The 21,711-nt window shown below is 44.6% G+C and overlaps 1 pseudogene; it reads right to left on the bottom strand.

Annotated features, from left to right (window-relative positions):
• Nucleotides 1–11,296: 11,296 nt before the first annotated feature.
• On the bottom strand, nucleotides 11,297–11,381 carry LOC143925800 (U2 spliceosomal RNA; annotated as a pseudogene).
• Between the last annotated feature and the right edge of the window lie 10,330 nt (nucleotides 11,382–21,711).

The following is a 21,711-nucleotide window of genomic DNA, read 5'->3' as shown; positions in this document are numbered from 1 at the left end:
GGGCAGTTTATATGGCTCTCATAAACTGGTCTTTCAGACTACGGGGTCTCCCTGTTCGGGTTCAGTCTGACAATGCCAGAGCAGTGGCCTATATCAATCACCAGGGCGGTACCAGGAGTCTGGTTGCGCAAAAATAGGTGAATCGCATACATGTCTGGGCAGAAAGGCATGTTCCATGCCTTTCTGCAGTCTTCGTTCCAGGAGTGGAAAATTGGCAGGCGGATTTTCTGAGCCGCCAGCAGTTGTGCCCAGGAGAATGGGCTCTGCACCCCGACGTGTTTTGGAACATATGTCGCAGGTGGGGTACTCCAGACGTAGATCTGTTTGCGTCCAGGTTCAACAGAAAACTGGACAAATTCGTGTCAAGGACAAGAGATACACTCGTTCAGGGGTCGGATGCTCTGAAAGTTCCCTGGGATCAGTACAATTAGATTTATGCCCCCCCCCCCCCCCCCGTGCCCGCTTCTGTCGCGGTTCCTGGGAAGAGTCAAGATGGAGACACAGTCGGTTCTTTTGGTAGCCCCGGCTTGGCCCAGACGACCGTGGTACGCAGAGATCATGAAGTTGGCAGTAGGCAGGCCGTGGATCCTCCCTCTCCGGGCCAGATCTGCTCTCACAGGGTCCAATTTACCATTCTGCTTTACACAGTCTGAATTTGACGGTTTGGCTGCTGAGATCCACATTCTGAGAGACCGTGGGCTTTCGGGGCCAGTCCTTTCTACTCTGGTCAATGCCAGAAAGCCGGCCTCCAGGCTTATTTACTACAAAATCTGGAGGGCATATGTTTCCTGGTGTGAACTCAGGGAATGGCATCCTAGAAAGTACGTCATTAGCAGGATCTTGGCCTTCCTCCAGTCAGGCCTAGAAATGAATTTGGCCGTAAGCACTATCAAGGTGCAGATTTCGGCCTTGTCAGTGTTTTTTCAGAAGCCACTTGCATCGTATTCCCTGGTGCGGGCTTTCATCCGGGGGCTATGCGGATAAGGCCTCCAGTCAAACCTCCGGTATGCCCGTGGGATCTGAATTTGGTTCTCTCGGCTTTGCAGGAGCAACCTTTTGAACCTTTGCATCAGGCTTCATTAGTTCTTTTGACTAAAAAATTGGTTTTCTTGGTAGCCATATCCACGGCTAGAAGAGTGTCAGAACTAGCAGCTCTGGAATGGAGAGAGGGAGGATGACGTAAGGACGTTCAGCACGGAGAGAGGGGTGTGAGGAGGCTGGCTGGAGAGGGAGTGCAGAAGTGGAGATCGGGGATAGTCGGAGGGTGAGAGGCTCTGGCAGAACCGATGATCCGCCGCACGAGACTGCTCCAGAACCCGCCTCTCCGCCGGCCAAGGCAAACAACCAGGTGCGCCGCTGGTAACTGACCTCCGTCCCTCGTTCTCTCCCCCCCCACCCCCCCCCCCCTCTGTCAGAACACTGGGAGAAACACGGAGGTTTGAATGCAGAGATACTTACCCAGAAGAGGACCAGCACAAGCGACAAAAGAAGGAGAGCAGTATCAGGAAACTCATAGAAATAACGCTGGAACAGATAAGTTTTGTTGCTGCCTTTGTCCCTAGTATTTCTCATCCGTCTGTGTATGAATTGTATATATACTTACTGTCAATATAGTATTAACAGGAAGAGAACGGTACAATTGATTTGAGTAACTTTAAAGACCCTCTAGATCACCACAAGCTGAATACTACTGTGGATTCTCACATGAGGTTAAGGACTGAGTGGTAAACTGTAAACCCGGATAGATATTATAGAGGATGTGAAGAGATAGCTGGCTATACTACAAACTTGGCAAAGCAGGATTAAGTTAATGTATGCTATATCACAGACTCGCATGGAGGTTGAGGAGTTTGCCTGCGAGATATACTAGTGAAACAGGCGATGTATAAAACTTTTGATGATCCGGATATCATAGGAGACCCTGAAGGGAACAATTAAGCTGGTTATCACCTGCAATAAATATTGAAGATATATAAAAACACTGGTTTTCATCCCATAAAATAAGCAGTGAAGATATAATAAGATACGCCCCTGAGAAATAAACAGAAAAAATGTTCTTCTTGGAGGAGGCTGGATGGTTAAAAATATACTATTTAAAAAAAAAAATTCTAAGGGCCAGTAAAACAAGATAACAAGAAAGAAGGGGGCTGCTCAAAGGGGAGTATTATAACTTGCCGCGTAGGAAAGTAAAACGGGGAATCTTGTGAGAGTCCTTTGCTGAGTAGTTGGGAGACAAGAAGACCAACAAACTGGGGGAAACGATCAAGAGAGGTAAAGAAAGACACCATGAGTAAATCCTCAAAACTAGCCGCCAAAGGTGGCGGCCCTAAGACCCCAAAAATATAACTACGGAAAGCACTATAAAACAATACATGACCCAAGGAGCCAGTCTGAGGGGTGGAGGGATGGAAAAGCTGCCCCCTAAACCCGAGAAGAAAAAGGGGATGGATAAAAAAACAGGGGAAATATCGGATCAATCTAGGGATGAATTGACAACGGAGAGTGAACTGGAATTAAGTAAAAGTGAAGATCAAAGGGTTGATGATCAAGTGACAACAAAAGGGATGATGAGGGAGATGCTCCTGAAACTGGAGAATGCTATTAAATCAGATATAAGCATGTTGAGAAGCGACCTAGGATATTTATTAACAAGAGTGGAGGTAGTAGAAGAAAGAATCAGGATCTAAACAAAGTGCAGGAACAAGTTAAAATAGCATACCAAAATAAGAGGAAAATTCTTTATCGACTTGAAGACCAAGAAAATAGAAATAGAAGACAAAATTTGAGAGTACGGTCTGTCCCAGAAAATAAGAAAGAGGAGCTAAGGGATATCATGGAAAACATATTCCGCCCTATACTGGATAGAGAAGAGGAGGAATTTCCCAGGATTGAGAGGGTGCATCGGGTTGGGAAGAAAAAGTTTGAGGAGACTGGAAGGCCACGATATATTATTGTAAGATTTGAACACTATGAAGACAAAGCGGAGATCTGGAGAAAATTAAGGGGAAAAGCCCCATTAAAATATGCAGGATCAGAAATACAAATTTTCCCAGATTTAGCACCTGAAACTTTGGCCAGGAAGCGTCTCTTAAAACCCCTGTTGGAACAGATGAGAGCTCAGAATATAAGATACAGTTGGGGGTTCCCAGCATGTTTGATAGGATTCAAAGATGGAAGAACCGCTAGGCTGAGATTCCCAGAAGAGCTTGGTGATTTCTGTGAGAAATTAGAAATCCAGACTCCAATCCTCCCAGGTTGGACGGACCGTCATTGGGAAATATTATAAGAGAACTGATACCCATATACAGGAGGAGGGGGCGAAGATTAACGGGGGTGGGGGGAGGAGGAGGAGGTGCGGGAAAGGGACAGAATGGAGGTAAGGCAGGGCCGGAGGTGGGCCCACTACCCCCCTTCCTCCTCGGTGCTTCATCTGAGGAGGGGGGGGGAGTGGAGGCAAAATGTAGAACCCCACCTCGAAACACTAAAGACTTTGAGATGGCCAGAGACTCTAGGCTCATCAACAAGTCGAGGGCCCGATTGTGGCCAAAAGGGGAGGGGGGTGATTGGGGGGGGTTTGGAGAAGAGGGAGAGGGGTTGGACAGAGGGTGGGGGGGGGGGAAATGTCAGTAATGAAATCTCTGGGGAGTGGAAAGGAAAACAAGGTCTGTTTAGAAAACATGGATAGCAAAATAATGGATATCAATTTTATGTCCTATAACGTCAAGGGGCTCAATACAGCAAAAAAGAGGCATAAAATTATGAAAGAACTAAAACAATACGAGGCAGAGGTGATCTTCCCACAGGAAACGCATATTTCACATGTGTCAAAGTTCAGTCTCTATTCTAAAGACTACCCGAGTTGGTATTATGGTGACACGATTACAAATAGGGGGAGAGGGGTAGCAATAGGATATGGAAAAAATATTTGCTTTGTCCTGGAGGGAAGAGAGACGGACCCAGAGGGAAGATATCTCTTTCTAAAGGGAAAACTAGGAAATATGAGGTATACATTGGCCAATATTTATTCTCCGAATAAAAACCCTATACAATTTCTAAAGGGAATACTGCCCAAATTACAGGAGTTTAAGAGTGGTTACGTGATTATGATGGGAGATTTGAATTTTTGCTTGGACCCTAGGTTAGATAGTACGTCCAGAGCACAGGGAAGGAGTAACGCACAACTAAAAACGATAAAACAAAATTTGAGTAATAGTCAACTAGTAGATGTGTGGAGGGTACAACACCCAAAATTATTGGACTACACGTTTTACTCCCCTGTGCACGGGACGTACTCTAGGATCGATTATATTTTCGTGGAACATAGAGCCCTAGAGAGTGTAGTGGAAACTAGTATGGAAATAATTACACAGTCAGATCCCGCCCCTGTAAAAATGAAAATGCAGATCCCTGGGTATTGCAAACAAGCCTTTTTGTGGCGGTTAAACGAAGAATTAATCCAAGATAAGGAGGGGGGCGAAGTAGTGTGTAAGGAATTAGAAAAGTATTTTTTAATGAATGAGACTGAGGAGATCTGTGGGACGCCCATAAAGCATATATTCGTGGGATCCTGATTGCTTTGGGCTCGAGGAAAAAAAAAAAAAAGGGTCCGAAAGGATTAACAAACTAAGGGAGGAAATTTTTAGCATAGAACAACAGCATAAACAGGGTATTATAGATAAAAAGTTATACCAGAAATTACTATCTAAAAGAGAAGAACTACGAGGGCTAATGGAACAAGATACAAAAAAATGTTTCAATCAATTGGCGAAAGTAAGATATCAAGACAGGTATAAACCCACTAAATATCTAGCTAATATGCTTCAAAAGAAAAAAGCTATCAATTATATAGAGAAAATTCAAACAGAACATGGGGATATGGTTTATACAACAAAAGAAATAGCAGAATCATTCAAAACATACTATGGGAGACTATATGCAGTAAAAAATAAGGAAAAGATGACAGGAGAGAAAACAAAAGAAATAGATGAATACTTAAACAATGCTAGACTACCTAAGATTGATAAAATTAAAAAAGATAACCTAGAAAGCCCCATCACGGAAGAGGAAATAAATAAGGCGCTAATGGACTCAGCTCCTGGGAAAAGTCCCGGACCTGATGGACTGACAATTAGTTATTATAAAAGGTTCAAAGACATTCTGATACCGAGATTATGCAAATATATGAACGGACTAGGGACAGAAAATGAGTTGAGTAAAGAGGCACTGACAGCCTCAATAACTGAATCCGGAAGGAAGGAAAAGACGAGACTAGGTGTTCCAGCTACAGACCAATATCACTGCTGAATGCAGATACTAAATTATTTGCCAAAGTATTGGCAAGTAGAATGAAGACGACAATGAACTCACTGGTACACCCGGACCAGGTAGGGTTTGTACCTGGCAGGGAGGGCAAAGATAATGGGGTGAGAACCCTATTGTTGCTATCTCAAAGGGAGAAGACGGGACCCCCGGCTTTACTACTGTCGATGGATGCTCAGAAGGCCTTCGACAGGGTTGACTGGGGATTTATGTTTCAGACAATTGAAAAAATTGTATCACCATCCTACAGTAACTATAAAGATAAATGGGTCACCCTCCCCTCCCTTTGAGATGGAAAACGGGACTAGACAAGGCTGCCCATTGTCACCCCTTCTTTTTGTGCTGTCACTGGAACCTTTACTCTCGACGATCAGAAACAACCCAGAAATTGCAGGAATCACGGCGGGGCAGGAGGTGCATAAACTTGCAGCATATGCGGACGACGTATTGTTTTATATCAGTAAACCTAAAAACTCAATGCCTAAGTTAATTGAGGCCCTTGATTATTATGGGAAACTGTCAAATTTTTAAATTAATCAAATGAAATCTGAAATTCTTAACATAAACGTTAGTAAACAAGAAGTACAACTGATCCAAGAGCAATGTAAATTTTACGTGGGGGAAAGAGTTGAAATACTTAGGAATAAAATTGTCTCACTCCTTGGAAAAGATTTACCAATTAAATTACATCCCATTATTAAATGAAATTAAATCTGAACTCAGAAGGGTAGCCAATAGACTACTATCCTGGTTGGGTCGAATAAACGTGTTTAAAATGTTTATTCTCCCAAAAATTTTATATAAATTTCAGATGATGCCGATCGCAATACCTCCCAGTTACTTTCTAAAGTTGGAATCCCTAAAGAGTAAATATATATGGAATAATAAAAAACCAAGGATCTCCCATGCCGTATTAAAACAAGAGAAAAGACGAGGGGGATTAGCAGTCCCAGATTTGCAATACTATTATAAGGCGATAGTGTTGTCTAGAATTGTCGAATGGGTAAGGGAGAAAAAAGATGAGAAAAGGTGGGTGAACCTAGAATGTGTATATAGTAAGGCACAACTTAGTAAGATAGTATGGAACCCTCCAAAATTTAGGGCACTAGATTCAGACACAAACGAGTTGACACGGATTGCATTTAGGATTTGGGATGGGGTTTACAAAAAATGAAACAGACACTATAATTCACCTCTTATAGCACTAAAAGAAAATTAGTATTTCCCACCTGGTAGGAGGGTAATGGATGGGAATTGGATAAAAAAAGGAAAAATTACAAATAAAAGACATAATGAAAAAAGGGAAACTTATTTTACATAGAGATTTAGAACACAAGGGATTAATGTTGATTGATAGTTGGCGTTATCTCCAGCTGGCTCACTTCATAGGAAGGTTACCTCAACCAATAAGATCGGAAGATGAGCTGACTGGGTTGGAGCAACTCTGTACATCAGATAGTGTCAAAGGTACCATCTCTAGGATGTATGGGCTGTTGATGTCAGCTAACCAGCTGCAGATTCCGCCAAATATGAAAAAGTGGGAAAAGGAATTAGGAACACAGAGGGATAAAGAAACAATAAGTAAAATACTGAAATTAACACACCGTTCGGCAATAGACAACAAATCTGCCGAGATGAATTACAAATGTCTATCTCGATGGTATAATACCCCGGAAAAGACTGCTAAATATCAACAGGGAAGATCGGCTGAGTGTTAGAGAGGCTGTAAAGCTATAGGAACAATGACACATTTATGGTGGGGATGTCCAAAAATTAACATATACTGGGGAAAGATTTTAGAAAAGATAAAAGAGATAACTAAAACAACAGTGAAAGTTGATCCCTGGATAGTACTATTCCATGGTACAGAGGGGGGTGTAAAACAATAGCAAGACACAATTATCCCACACCTCCTTAACGCAGCGAAAAAATTGATCCCTAAGAAATGGCAGGAGGTCGAATGTCCAACGACGTGGGAGTGGGTAGACGCGGTGGAGGATATATTCAATATGGAAAGCCTAAATATCGGGATGAAAGTAAAAGAGCAGTATTTATAAAAAAATGGAGAGGTTGGAAAGATTTCAAGAGAGAATGGAGTTATACAGCACAATTAAGACCATAAAGACCTTTAAGAGAGGAAGACACCGAAAGAGAAAAATTACTGACATTGTGGGGTTAGGCAGGGAGGGAAGGTTACGGGGTAACATAATTATAATGGGAATGTGAATAAATTACTTGTAGTTAAAAAGAAATAAATTTATACATAAAAAATTTGTATATATATATATATATATATATATATATATATAAAAAAAAAAAAAGAAAAAAAAAAAGATAAGCTACAATGATGTGAAGACTAAAAATAAGAGACAGTGATGAACGTAAAGTTGATTTAAGTCTCTCTAGAGGATTCGCTGATGTGGCAATAAAAAAAAGAACTAGCAGCTCTCTCCAGCAAAGAGCCGTATCTAATTATTCATAAGGACCGGGTGGTAATGCGTCCCAACAGGTCCTTTCTGCCTAAGGTGGTTTCAGGATTCCATTTGAATCAAAATGTAATCCTACCATCCTTTTTTCCGGACCCACAGTCCGCAGAGGAAGAATCTTTGCACACTTTGGATGTGGTAAGGGCAATCGGTATCTATCTTCAGGCAACTGCTCAGATAAGGAAAACTGATTGCTTATTTATTTTGCCGGAAGGCCCTAGGAAGGGTCAGGCGGCATCAAAATCCACTCTCTCAAGGTGGATTAGACAGATTATTTCTCAGGCCTATAGTGTTAAAGGGAAAATCCCTCCTTTTCAAGTGAAAGCGCACTCAACTAGGGCTGTAAGTGCTTCTTGGGCAGTGCATCACCAGGCCTCCCTGGCTCAGATCTGTAAGGCTGCAACTTGGTCATCAGTCCACACATTCACCAGATTCTATCAGGTGGATGTCAGAGGGCAAGAGGATATCGCCTTTGGGCGCAGTGTACTGCAGGCTGCAGTTTAGGTCCTCCGGTCCATGGCGGTCTATAATTATGATCTGTGTCTCCCTCCCCTCAATCTGAGCATTGCTTTGGGACATCCCACTATGTAATGAAGCTCCTGTGTCCCGTGATGTATGATCAAGAAAATAGGATTTTTATATACAGCTTACCTGTAAAATCCTTTTCTTTAGAGTACATCACGGGACACAGGGCTCCCACCCCTCTTGGGTTTTACGTGGTTTTCTATTGCTTTGCTACAAAACTGAGGTGCCTCCCATATGGGAGGGGTTATATAGGGGAGGAATTCTCCTTAATTGGGGGTTAACCAGTGTCCAATCACCAGAGGTGCCTATATAACCCACTATGTAATGAAGCTCCTGTGTCCCGTGATGTATTCTCAAGAAAAGGATTTTACAGGTAAGCTGTATATAAAAATCCTATATTTTTTATTTTTATTTCAGGGTGTGTTGTAAAGGTGTGTCTGTCATTTGCTAGTTTCCTTCTTGGATTCACAAAATTGTAGTGGTGCCACTCAGCTCTTGGAATTGTCCTGATAGAACTCCTTGTCTTCCATGGTGGCTGCCAGATAACTCTTTAGTTGAACACTGGTGCTGACATACAGGATCTCACAAAAGCGAGTACACCCCTCACATTTTTGTAAATATTTTATTAACTTTTCATGTGACAATACTGAAGAAATTAAATTTTACATTGTAGCAAAGTAGTGAGTGTACAGCTTGTATAAAAGTGTAAATTTGCTGTCCTCAAAATAACTTGACACAGCCATTAATGTCTAAACCGCTGACAACAAAAGTGAGTACACCCCAAGTGAAAATGTCCAAATTGAACATGTAACTTGTCAGTGTTAAAAGGTCTCAGGTGTGTTAAAGCTCATTCGTATACGGGTCATTGGAAGTTCATCATGGCAAAGAACTCTTAGGATCTAAAAAGAAATTGTTGCGCTACATAAAGCTGGCCTAAACTATAAGAAGATTGCTAAGACCCTGAAACTGAGCTGCAGGGTGGCCAAGACCATACAGCAGTTCAATAGAACAGGCCTCGCCATTGTGCATGGGCTCAGCGTCATATCCAGAAGTTGTCTTTGGGAACTAGAGGTATGAGTGTTGCCAGCATTGCTACAGAGGTTGGGGGGGGGGGGGGGGTGTCAGCCTGTCAGTGCTCAGATCATAAGCCACACACCGCATCAATGGATTACTGGAACCATGTCCCATGGTCTGATGAGGAGTAAAAAGACAAGTGTGTCTTGCCTATAATCAAGCATGGTGGTGGAAGTGTCATGGTCTGGGGCTGCATGAGAGCTACTGGCACTTGGGAGCTACAGTTCATTGAGGGAACCATGAAAGCCAATATGTACCGTGACAAACGGAAGCAGAGCGTGATCCCCCCCACCCTTTGGAGACTGGGCCGCAGGGCAGTATTCAAAAATAGCGACCCCAAACATGACCACTGCCTTGCTAAAGAATCTGAGGGTAAAGGTAATGGACTGGCCAAGCATCTCTCCTGACCCAAACCCTATTGAGCATCTGTGGGGCATCCTCAAATGGAAGGTGGAGGAATGCAAGGTCTCTGACATCAACCAGCTCCGTGATGTCTTAATGGAGGAATGGAAGAGGACTCCAGTGGCAACCTGTGAAGTTCTAGTGAACTCCATGTCCAAGAGGATTAAGGCAGTGCTTTAAAATAATAGTGGCCACACAAAATATTGACCCTTTTGGCCTAATTTGGACATTTTCACTTAGGAGTGTATTCACTTGTTGCAAGCGGTTTAGACATCAACCACCTCACGCAGATATACTGCGGCAGAAGGGCATGTACGTTGCCCTTTAATTTTTTTGTTATTTTTTTTAAAAAGCCCATGGCGTGCAAAACACACCCAAAAAACTTCCACCCGGTGCATAAAAAAAGTGCACACACATAAAGAGTGACACACTAAAAAGTGCAGACGGGTGTCTGATGTCCTCCCTAGGAAGGACCATACCCTGATCCCCCGGGGCATTAGGCTCCTGACAGGGACTGAGGTACCAGACTCATCAGTGGTCTTCCAGCGGAAGCCGGAAGACCTCCTTTCCCCGGGAGGACTGCCGAAACAGAACCTCATGGGTACTTGGTACTATGGGGCTTCCCCGAAGGTAGGCCCCCCAATAGAGGTTGGACCAAGCCAGAAGGCCTATGTCCGCCCTCCCACAAGACTTTCAGGATAGGCCTGAGGAGCGACACCCTACTCATCAAACGTGAAGTGACAAACGTGACTCACACAACACAAATAAAATAAATAAAAAGTGAGAAAAGGGATAGTGAAGAGGAGAGTGAAAAGGTGGCCATTGTGCAATACAATGACCAGGCCCTCCGGCCAGGAATCAAAAATTCCTCTGGTCCTAGCCAAAAGGCCGGCCCTAGAGGCAGGTGTAAAAAAGCGTGTATCTGGTGACATGACCTAGGTGCCAAATATCAAAGTGCAAAGCACAGTGAACATAAGGCACCCCTGGACTGCCACTCCAGGGGCACATCACCATGGGCTTTTCAACAGAAGCATCCCCGACCTCCCAGCCCAGACCACGACAGCCCCCACCCCAGCCAGAAAGGCATGGAGATCCAGGAGCTTGGTGAGACCCTTTACCATCAGGTCGCACCCTCGCTCCCATCACGCCTACCTAATTACATTTGGAAAGTACAGGCCGACCCCCTGCTGGAACAGGAAAACAAGCATTCCCTCCCGAAAAACTGACTGGAGCTAAAGCTGCCACAATCCAAGCCAGAAGGCCAGGGTCCCCTCCACTGGCACCGACCAGTGGTTCTCCATCCCCATCAGAAGGCTTCCCTTTCGGCTACGAACCGCTCCGGGTCACCTTTACACCAGCAGGCTTTGCATAGCAACCGCCACCCCTGCTCCATCAGAAGGCTTCCCTTTCGGCTATGAACCGCTCCGGGTCACCTTTACACCAGCAGGCTTTGCATAGCAACCGCCACCCCTGCTCCACCTCGCCGTAGAACAGGGACGGAAGCAAGCGCCGCCTACTGGTAACTGATAAGAACAGATACTACACTTGATCTTAGCCAAAAGGCCGAGAAGCGATAGGCTGCTTGCGGGCATGCACCAGCGAGAGCTTTGTAAGCGTGATTTTGGGTCCTGTGGACTCGATGTCCGCGGGGATACCTGCGATCATCTCACGGAGAGGAACAACAGGGAAATCCTAATGTAAGCAAGCATTTCCTTGCTATGCCTAGTGTCATTGATCACAGCTCCATGTATTCGGAAGCGGTGATCAGTGTTGTGTCACATGTAGAGAAAAAAGGAAGAGGAAATCTGCGCTACAGTGTATACTTAACGAAAATGTGTGATGCAGCAATTCTAATATATACCCAAAGTGAAATATACATATAAAAACAAAGAAAAAGAAGAGAACTGCGCAATCCCTAATACTTCTATTAGGATGTAAACCACTCTACCTTAAAGAAGTGTATCTTGTGATCTATTATTCTAACACACCAAACTAATGACTAAATAAACCATAAGGCATTACTTATAACTAAATACAGTAAACATATATATTGCCCCTCATAGGTTATGAACCAAAAGGAAAAAATGTACAATTCTAAGTCAGCGATTCAAAAACAAGAAACATATAAAGTAGAATCAAACAGTACTGAAAATGTATGTGATAACATAAAGTCCATTAAAAGTCCAACTGGAGAAACACCCTGTGTAGAAGGGATCTATTCAATCGTAAAACTTTTCAATCAACGTGAAGTAAAACCAGGTGCACCTCCACCAGACAAGTAATAATAGCCCTTTACCAGACGTCCCGGTAGGGAGCGCTTAATCACAAAATGGGTCTGAAGATGGATCAAACTTGAGCCCTCCAAATGGAACACTTTTACGTAGGACACGCTGACTTGCCTCATGTGAACTGGTACCAGAAGGGATATCGATTGGTGTTCGCGATCGGCCGACGCTTGCCCAGTTTGATGATATGCCCGATGTTCTTTCATGTTTGTAAGTGCATCTCTTGTTTTATATTTTTGTTTTAATAAATGATTTTACACTATTTGGAGCATCTTTTCCTCCCTATGGTGAACCTTCCTTGATCCTACAATGCTACACATCTGAGTCCCGCTTCAAACAGCGGTTTCCCCTGCTGGATGGTTTATGACTGGCGTATCTCCTAACCTGTCCTACGTAAAAGTGTTCCATTTGGAGGGCTCAAGTTTGATCCATCTTCAGACCCATTTTGTGATTAAGCGCTCCCTACCGGGACGTCTGGTAAGGGGCTATTATTACTTGTCTGGTGGAGGTGCACCTGGTTTTACTTCACGTTGATTGAAAAGTTTTACGATTGAATAGATCCCTTCTACACAGGGTGTTTCTCCAGTTGAACTTTTAATGGATTTTATGTTATCACATACATTTTCAGTACTGTTTGATTCTACTTTATATGTTTCTTGTTTTTGAATCGCTGACTTAGAATTGTACATTTTTTCCTTTTGGTTCATAACCTATGAGGGGCAATATATATGTTTACTGTATTTAGTTATAAGTAATGCCTTATGGTTTATTTAGTCATTAGTTTGGTGTGTTAGAATAATAGATCACAAGATACACTTCTTTAAGGTAGAGTGGTTTACATCCTAATAGAAGTATTAGGGATTGCGCAGTTCTCTTCTTTTTCTTTGTGTCACATGTAGCCCCCCCCCCAGTAAAGGCCCGTACACATGATCTGACTTTTTGACAACAAACATGCAAATTAGCTGTTTTGGAGCAACATCCGATTGTGTGTACGCTTTTTCATCGGACTTTTGTTGGCTGTGCGAATGGACAAACTTTTTGACAACATAAGTCCTATGGAGCATAGTCCGATCGTGTGTACACAAAACCATCGGACTTTAGTCCAAAGTACAAACACGCATGCTCGGGAGCAAGGACCAACACGAAGAGGTCGGTCTTGTAAAACTAGTTTTCGTAGATGTATGTAGAGAGCACATTCATGACGTGTCATATTCTAAATTTTCTAAATGCAGCTTACATTCTCTTAATTTTTAATGGCTTAATAATAATAATAAATATGATTTGCTGGTGATACTGACGAAGTACTAACAAACATATTTTACATAGGATTTGTGTTCTAATGATATCAAAAAACTAATTTTTATTTTTTTTGGCCATTTTGTTTATTGTGCATTCACAACATAAATAACATTCTTAAGTTATTAGACATATTTTCTGTCATCACAATTCTAAATTTAAAATGATAAACCAAAAGAGCAAATGATACACTGAAAACTAAAAATATAGCCTATTAAATCATACTTAAATCAAAAAAATCCAATATGCTAAATTAGAGGCCCCTAAACTCCCCAGACCACTGGCCTTTGTGCATCCTGGGGCTGATTTTGCCACTGACCACCATGCTGCTGAGGTGGGTGTGCTTGCTGGGGTGGGTAGGTTTGTTGTGGAGGAGGTAAATGTGTGTGGTCCAAATTACACTCATGTGATTTGTTGGTTAGCTCACATTTCCTGGCCTTGCTGAGGAGCTGGATTATGATACCCTCACATAGCTCCCTGTGATCTGGGTCAATTTTGTGGAGATTATTAGCTGTAAAACAGCCAAACCCTTCAGCACTATCGGGTTCTGTGGTGATGACAGAAGTAGCCCTACTTAGGAAGTCAGCTGTGGCCTCATCCAGGTGGTGGCTCTTCCTGGCCCTTTTTTTGGGAGGACGCAGGGGAGGGATTCTGCACTCCGTTGTCTGGCTGCTGGGCCATATCGTTTTAATGTTTGGTCATCCATCACAAATACTTTTCAGATCATGGCTCTTTTTATTTGGAATGTGTCCAATTGGAAAAGACTATCAATATGACTCCAGCATTTCTCATTCTTGTCCAAATCCTTTTTGGCCACTACTTGTCTATTGATATGGAACTCACTTTTTAATACAACTAATTATTAGGCCTACTAGCATCTAATTAACAACACATATACATATATATATATATATATATATATATATATATATATATATATATTAGCCAAGCTTTTAAACAATGCTATACCTGGGTCAAGCTGAGCTCCTCCTCCTCTTCATCCTGTGTAGGTTCAGGCTCAGTATCGGTGGCCTCAGCTGATGCGGAGGGCAGTGTAGAGAGCGATCTGCGTGGTACTGTTTGATTCTTTAAAAAATGGAGGCTATTAAAATAGACCTCTCCAGCTGCTGCTACAGTTTTTTTTAGATTCCTCTGTCTTCTTTCGTTCCCTGTTATACATGCTTCTGAGGCCCCCAATTTTTGTCTTGATCAAACTGTAGGTTACTCTGGGGTATACAGTTTTTGCTAATTCCACCAGTTATTCAATTGCTGCTATCCTATTGGTTTTATTGCAATAGTCTTTATGTTTGACTTGCCACTGACAAGTGAGCTCCCTGTATTTTTCTATAAATTGTGTAAGGAATTTGTGAGAATATAAACTTGACTTCATAATTTTGATCTCTGCAAAACAATAAAAAGCAAACCATAATGGGTGGCGTATAGCTCATAAGCTGCTCACAATATGGGCCTTTATTTAAGCAGTAGGGATGGGCTGTATGTTCGAGCCGAACATGAGTTTGAACATTGGCTGTTCGCCCAATAGCAAACCATTTAGGTTGTTTGTGACAAATTGGATGTCTATAGTATGCCTGTAAAGTTGCAAATGTTTCCCATGTTTAAAAACAGTCCGAGAGAAAAATTAAATTTCCAAAGTAAAAGAGTCATTTAACAGTACCAGCGATAGCGTCAAATTTTAGAAATGACGAACACGTCCTTTCGTGTCTACCTTCAACTTGCGTCGGCTTGCGTCAGCTTGTGTTCGTCTCCCGCCTATTCTGAACCTTACATTGCATCACACATGCGTGCTTTATACACGGCATATGCGGCAAACCTCCGCTCTCCGAGCATAATTACTTTGGGCCATGACCATATTACAGATTCTGCAATGCATCGTTAATATTTAACGCTTGTTTACCATTGACTTTAATTGTTTTCTTTATTCATGTCTGGACTATTTAAATTTTCATATATATATATATATATATATATATATATATATATATATATATATATTTATATTTATATTTATATCTTAGATACATTTTTCATACATGTATTTAGCAAAAGAGAATTTTAGTGCCTAAAATTTTCGATCATGTATGGGGTGGAGTCCATCGTATATTCCGATCGGACCTATATATAGGCCGCGTGTTAAGCTTGACATACACTACGCATGCATGAAACTCCGCTTGTGCCGCCTGCCCCGACGTTCCTTTTCTGTAATGTTCCCCGGCCCTTCTCTCTTCGCTGCGCAGTCGGAGCAAACATGGCGGAGATACAGATGCAGGCTAATGTGTCACCTAGTGAGGAGGAATCTCGATCTAGGAGGAGGAGATTCAAGGCCACCAATATGGCCTTTGAAGAAATTGTGGAGATGGTGGATATTTTACGCAGGGAGGATTATGATGGGAAACATGGCCCATACTTGCATCCGAATTTGTTGAAGGACCAAATTATGAGTAGAGTGGTGAACACTCTGGAGCAGAAATTTGGGGTGCGATGGTCCAAAGACCAGTTAAGGAAGTGCTGGTCCGACATTAAACTGAGAGAGCCGGATCAGTACCTCAAAATAAAGAAGGTGCTTCGAAAAAGTAAGTACCTGTCATGCATTCCTATTATAAATAGCAACTTGTATGCACTTGCATTTAACCATTCGTATGTATGAACCAACGTTCTTAGTCAGGAACCACGTTCATAGGGCGTTTGTTTACTAGTGAATACGATGTCATTAGCTGATACAGGGTTATGACTGTTTTTAGTCATGATAATTTGTCATATTGAGTGAAGTTCAAAACATTATTGTTTAGCTGTCTTTGAAATTTGAATTAATTGCTAAATAGATTCAGTGGAATGTAAGGAGAGGGCATTCAGCAGCTGTTTCCACATCTGTATTCAAGAGCACTAGTATGCGACATCAGAGAAACTTGGGCAAGAAAGGTTAAGTATTTCAGTTTGGTTAAAAGGGAAATTTAATTATGTCTTCAACTTGGATCTCTTCATAAACAGACAATTGTACACCACCTCAAAGCAATGTTTCATATCTGCGTGCTAAAGTATACCTTTTGTTTCATTCTCATAGGGGAGAAAAGACTCAGACATCAACCTCGCCAGGACCCCCAACCCCACCGGGACCCACAACCTCGCCGGGACCCCCAACCTCGCCAGGACCCTCAACCTCACCAGGACCCCCAACCTCGCCAGCCTGAATGGCAAATTAGCCCCAGCAATCCTGAGGAGGTGGAGGAAGTGACAGAGATGTACACTCCACCAGGTGAGTGTCTGACCCCAGCTTCACGTAATCTATGTATGGCCACATATTTCTAAATACATGTTTTTTAACCCTTTTTTAGATGATGTGCTGGTTGTGGAACAAGAACCTGAACCGTTCACTCAGGACAGTGCACAGAGGCTCATCGTCAAATAATGGCATGGAATGGGGAGATTGATGGCATGGGCAATCGCCTCAACATCATGCAGCAGGAAATGAAGAACATGATAGATATTTTGGGGAGAATATAATCCCTTTTTCCATAAGAAAAAAAAAATAATTTTCTTAATTTCCTGCTGTATGATGTTGAGGCGAAGGCCACATTACAATTTTATTGTTCTTCTAGTTGCGGTTTTAAACATGACTATTAAAAAAAATAAAACACCTAAAAATATATATATATATATATATATATATAAAAAATAATAATAATAATATATATATATATATATATATATATATAGTATTTTGATGCAGGGGCGTACCTGGAGCATTTGGCACCCGGGGCGGATCCTATATCTGGCACCCCCCCCCCCCATTAAAATGTTAAAAATGCCCCACTGTGCCCCCTGCATCTTTCAATTTCTCTTTGTCACTACTGCGTACCCTCTCTCCACAACTGCACCTCTGGACCCCTTTACACTACACAGCACCCTGCATCTCTGGGTCCCTTTACATTACACAGCACCCTGCATCTCTGGGCCCCTTTACATTACACAACACCCTGCAACTCTGGGCCCCTTTAGATTACATAGCACCCTGCCCTTCTGGACCCCTTTACATTACATAGCACCCTGAACCTCTGAACCCCTTTACATTACACAGCACCCTGCACCTCTGGACCCCTTTACATTACACAGCACCCTGCACCTTGGGACCCCTTTACATTACATAGCACCCTGCCCACCTGGACCTCTTTACATTACATAGCACCCTGAACCTCTGGACCCCTTTAAATTACACAGCACCCTGCATCTCTGGACCCCTTTACATTACACAACACCCTTCCCCTCTGGACCCCTTTACATTACACAACACCCTGCAGCTCTGGACCCCTTTACATTTCACATCATCCTGTAGCTCTGGACCCCTTTACATTACACATCATCCTGTAGCTCTGGACCCCTTTACATTACACAGTACCCTGCACCTCTGGACCCCTTTACATTACACAACACCCTGCCCCTCTGGACCCCTTTACATTACACAACACCCTGTACCTCTGGACCCCTTTACATTACACAAGACCCTGTACCTCTGGACCCCTTTACATTACACAACACCCTGCATCTCTTGACCCCTTTACATTACACAGCCCCCTGCGCCTCTTGGCCCCTTTACATTACACAACCCCCTGATCCTCTGGAATCCTTTACATTACACAGCACCCTGCAGCTCTGGACCCCCTGCATGTTACACAGACCCCCCTTCAGTGCAGACCCCCCATTCAGTGTAGCCCCCATTCAGTGCAGACTCCCTTCAGTGTAGCCCCCATTCAGTGCAGCCCCCCTCTTCAGTGTAGCCCCCCGTTCAGTGCAGCCCCCCTGTTCAGTGTAGCCCCCGTTCAGTGCAGCCCCCCTCCTCAGTGTAGCCCTCGTTCAGTGCAGCCCCCCTCTTCAGTGTAGCCCCCCTCTTCAGTCTAGCCCCCTCTTCAGTCTGTCCGTGATCGCACAGACAGACAGCCCTCGGGCGTGAGAGGAGGGGATGGAAGGAGCACCTGTGTCACCCTGCACCCCCCCGCACACCCCCTCCCCCTTGCATCACAACTCGATAGATAAGCTTGCCTCTCCTCTCCCTGCTCCTGTCACTGTGTTATCCCGCAGCGCTGCCACCGCTATAATCGTGGAGGGGGTGCCGGCCTGACACCCCCCAGTGTGTAGTACCCGGGGCGGCCCGCACCCCCCTCCCCCTACTTAGTACGCCTCTGTTTTGATGTTATAAATAAAAAAAGTTTTAAAAAAAATAAATGAATCATATTTTGCAGAGCAAAAAAAAAAAATTATATATATATATATATATATATATATATATATATATATATATATATATATATATATATATATATATATTGATGTTAAAAAAAATGATCAAAAAAAATATATATTAAAACGCACATGTGAATTTGCACAGATTAAAAAAGTTAGACTAAAAACTATGTGTGGCTTCTTATTTCAATGATCAATACCAGTATATTTGTTAAGTTGTTGTAGTTACATTGACCGCGTACTCTAAAATGTGTGTAACCAAAATACAGCACAATATAAAAGTTAACTCAAAGAGAGATTGTCACCTCATGTTGCACATCAGGTTGGTTTAAACTAGTGGCAAAAAGGACAAAGATCATGGCTATTTGCAAACATAAGAAACACAGACAACAGTAGTTGAAATGAAATAGTATTTTAGAAATAAGTAAACTATTTACAAGTTAGCAAGAACATTTTGCTGTTCACAGACAAGACGGCCATTCTGGGAGCCCAAACCAGCACACGTACTTTCAAGAGCTGGCATCACAGCCTCTTCAGCTGGTCGGGAAAATGCCTCATCAGTTTGCCCTGAGGCAATATAGCTGGAAGCATTCCATGTTAAAAAATTATGGAGTATGCAGCAGCATAACACCACATGATTAATTTTATATTCTCTCATAAAAAGAGACCAAATCTGCTGGAAAGAATGCCAAAGGCATTTTCAACTACCCTTCGGGCACGAGAGAGGCGATAATTGTAAATCCTTTGTTCTGGGGTTAGGTTCCTCATTGGAAAGGGTTTTAGAATATGTTCCCCCAAAGAAAAGGCATCGTCTGCCACAAACCCAAAATTTAGTCCCTCAATATTGTCCTGAGCAGGTGGCAAATGTAAGGTCCCTTTCTGCAGCCGGTCATAAAATTCTGTATGCGGGGGCGTGGCCTGGACATGGCGGAGTAGAGAGGTGTTTGAGTGAAGCTCCCGGCCATCTCCTACCTTCTCCGGATCACTTAGCTCCTTTGTCAGCATAATGCTCTCCTCTCGTAAGCGCACATCCAAGAAGAACAGGAGAACTGATCTTCGGCTTCCCTCGACTTCTCCCCGGGGCGAAATCCAGCGCTTGTTTGGGGCAGCCCTGCCGAGCCCCGCGGACACCAATATGGCGGAGGCGCAGGCCCCCCACGTGCAGGACTCAGAGTGCACGACTCCACTGGCTACCCCTTCGGGATCCCGGAGCCCGGAGCCGGCCCCGGACTTCCCACTTGCCTTCTCCTCACCGCGGCGACGGCCGCCATGTAGTGCTGATGAGGAGCTGCGAGACATCCTGCGGGCACTGCCAACGAAGGCAGATATTGAGGACTTGGTTGGCCGGGTGGAGGCGGCCCACCGTAAGGAGCTTAACGCGGTTAAGCAGGAGGTGCACTCCCTGGCGGATAGGCTGACGGTGGGGGAGACATCCCTATCAGTACTGGACCGCAGGGTGGCGGACCTAGAGGCACACCATCGCGCGCAATCAGAGCGATCGTTGGGTCTGCAGCTCCATATGGAAGAAATGGAGGACAGGAGCCGCAGGAACAACCTGCGGCTTCGTGGCCTCCCTGAAGCAACTGGCCCGCAAGATCTGGAGGCGACCGTGGCGGATGTCTTCCGCAGGGTAGCGGGGATCAACTGCAGGGCAGACTGGAGTTCGATCGTATCCATCGAGCGCTGGGTCCGAGATCTGAGGACCCTGCTAGACCACGTGACGTGATATGTCGCCTGCACCACTACGCTCACAAGGAGCTTATAGCCCGCAAGGCTTGGGAGACTCAAGACCTGGAACTTGACGGGGCGCCCCTCAAGATCCTCCCAGACGTTTCCAGAGCTATGCTACAGCGCAGGGCGCTATTGAAACCATTGCTGGATCTTGCCAGGAGAAGAGGTGTGACTTACCGTTGGGGTTTTCCCCTTTCAGTTACCTTCCGGAGGGACCAGCGGTCCTTTACACTCCGTTCCCCCGATTCCTTGCCGGCGCTTTTCTCCTTCCTGGAGGCTGAGCCAATAATGTTGCCCAACTGGCTGGACTACCTCCCGGACTATCCAGGGCACAGGAGCCGTGTCGCTGCGGGCGGTGGCTTGCCTCCCAGAGCACAGAGAAGTAGACGACGATCCCGAGCGCCATCCCCGGAAGACGGCAGAGAGGTGTGAGGTTTCCCTCTTTATCTTTTTCTTTCTAGGTGACTGTTTTGTTACTTCCCCGCACCCCCCCTCTCCTTTCTGCTGCCTGGCAGTGTTTTGGGACCCCCCCTGACCTTTTACATCAGATGATCCACCTGGCTCCTTCTGGCTTCCCCCCCCCTCCTGCCACCCGGAGTTGTTCCGGGGCCCCCCCTCACTCTTCACCTTGGATGGTTTATCTGGCTCCTTCGGGACCCCCCCCCCTGTCCCGCCGCCCGGAGGTGCCTCGGGACCCTCCCCCCCTGTCTCCTGACTCCTTTCCTCTGGGGGTTTGGGGTGGTGGGGGGGGTCGGTCTGCATACCGAGCGGAGCGAGGCGGCTGACACCTGCGACCTCTTGCTTGCCGCCCACAGTTTTGATGGATGCCTCGGGGTGGTGGATGGGGGTTGTTCCATGGACTGTCTTCCTTTTATGAGCCGTTGATGCGGTGGACACCCCCCTCACCTCCTACCTGCCGGTCCGGTGGGTAAGACCTTGCTCTGGCCTCGGAACATGAGGTCCAGACTGTACCGTTGGGTACTCGTTAATTGGTACCTGGACTCCTCCGCACGAACGTTGTGCCTAATCTGAGCAGGTCGTGGACACCGTATTATGGACTGCAGCCTATGTGGGGCGCCGGGATGTTGGCTGGGGTGCCCTTCTGGAGGGTGCTTTGTTTTGCTAGGAGTGGGGGGGCTGTAGTAGAGCTGGTGGGGGACCCCCCCCCAGGGTGACATGGACCTTGGGTGCTGGGTGGGGGAGCGGTGGTGGCGGGGTGGGGTTATTAGATGGGGGGGGAGGGGCTGGGGAGGTGTGTTATGTTGGGATGTTATGTTCGCTACAATGTTATTGTATTGTATTGTAGACTCTTATTTCTAGGTTTGTTTTCACGGACGTGT

This window comes from Lithobates pipiens, unplaced genomic scaffold (genome assembly GCF_037356315.1).
Source record: "Lithobates pipiens isolate NorthernLeopardFrog02 unplaced genomic scaffold, aLitPip1_a1.2 Scaffold_22, whole genome shotgun sequence".
NCBI classification, from domain to species: domain Eukaryota; kingdom Metazoa; phylum Chordata; class Amphibia; order Anura; family Ranidae; genus Lithobates; species Lithobates pipiens.
The sequence above is the reverse complement of the archived record's forward strand: the minus strand, read 5'-3'. Positions and strand labels throughout refer to the sequence as shown.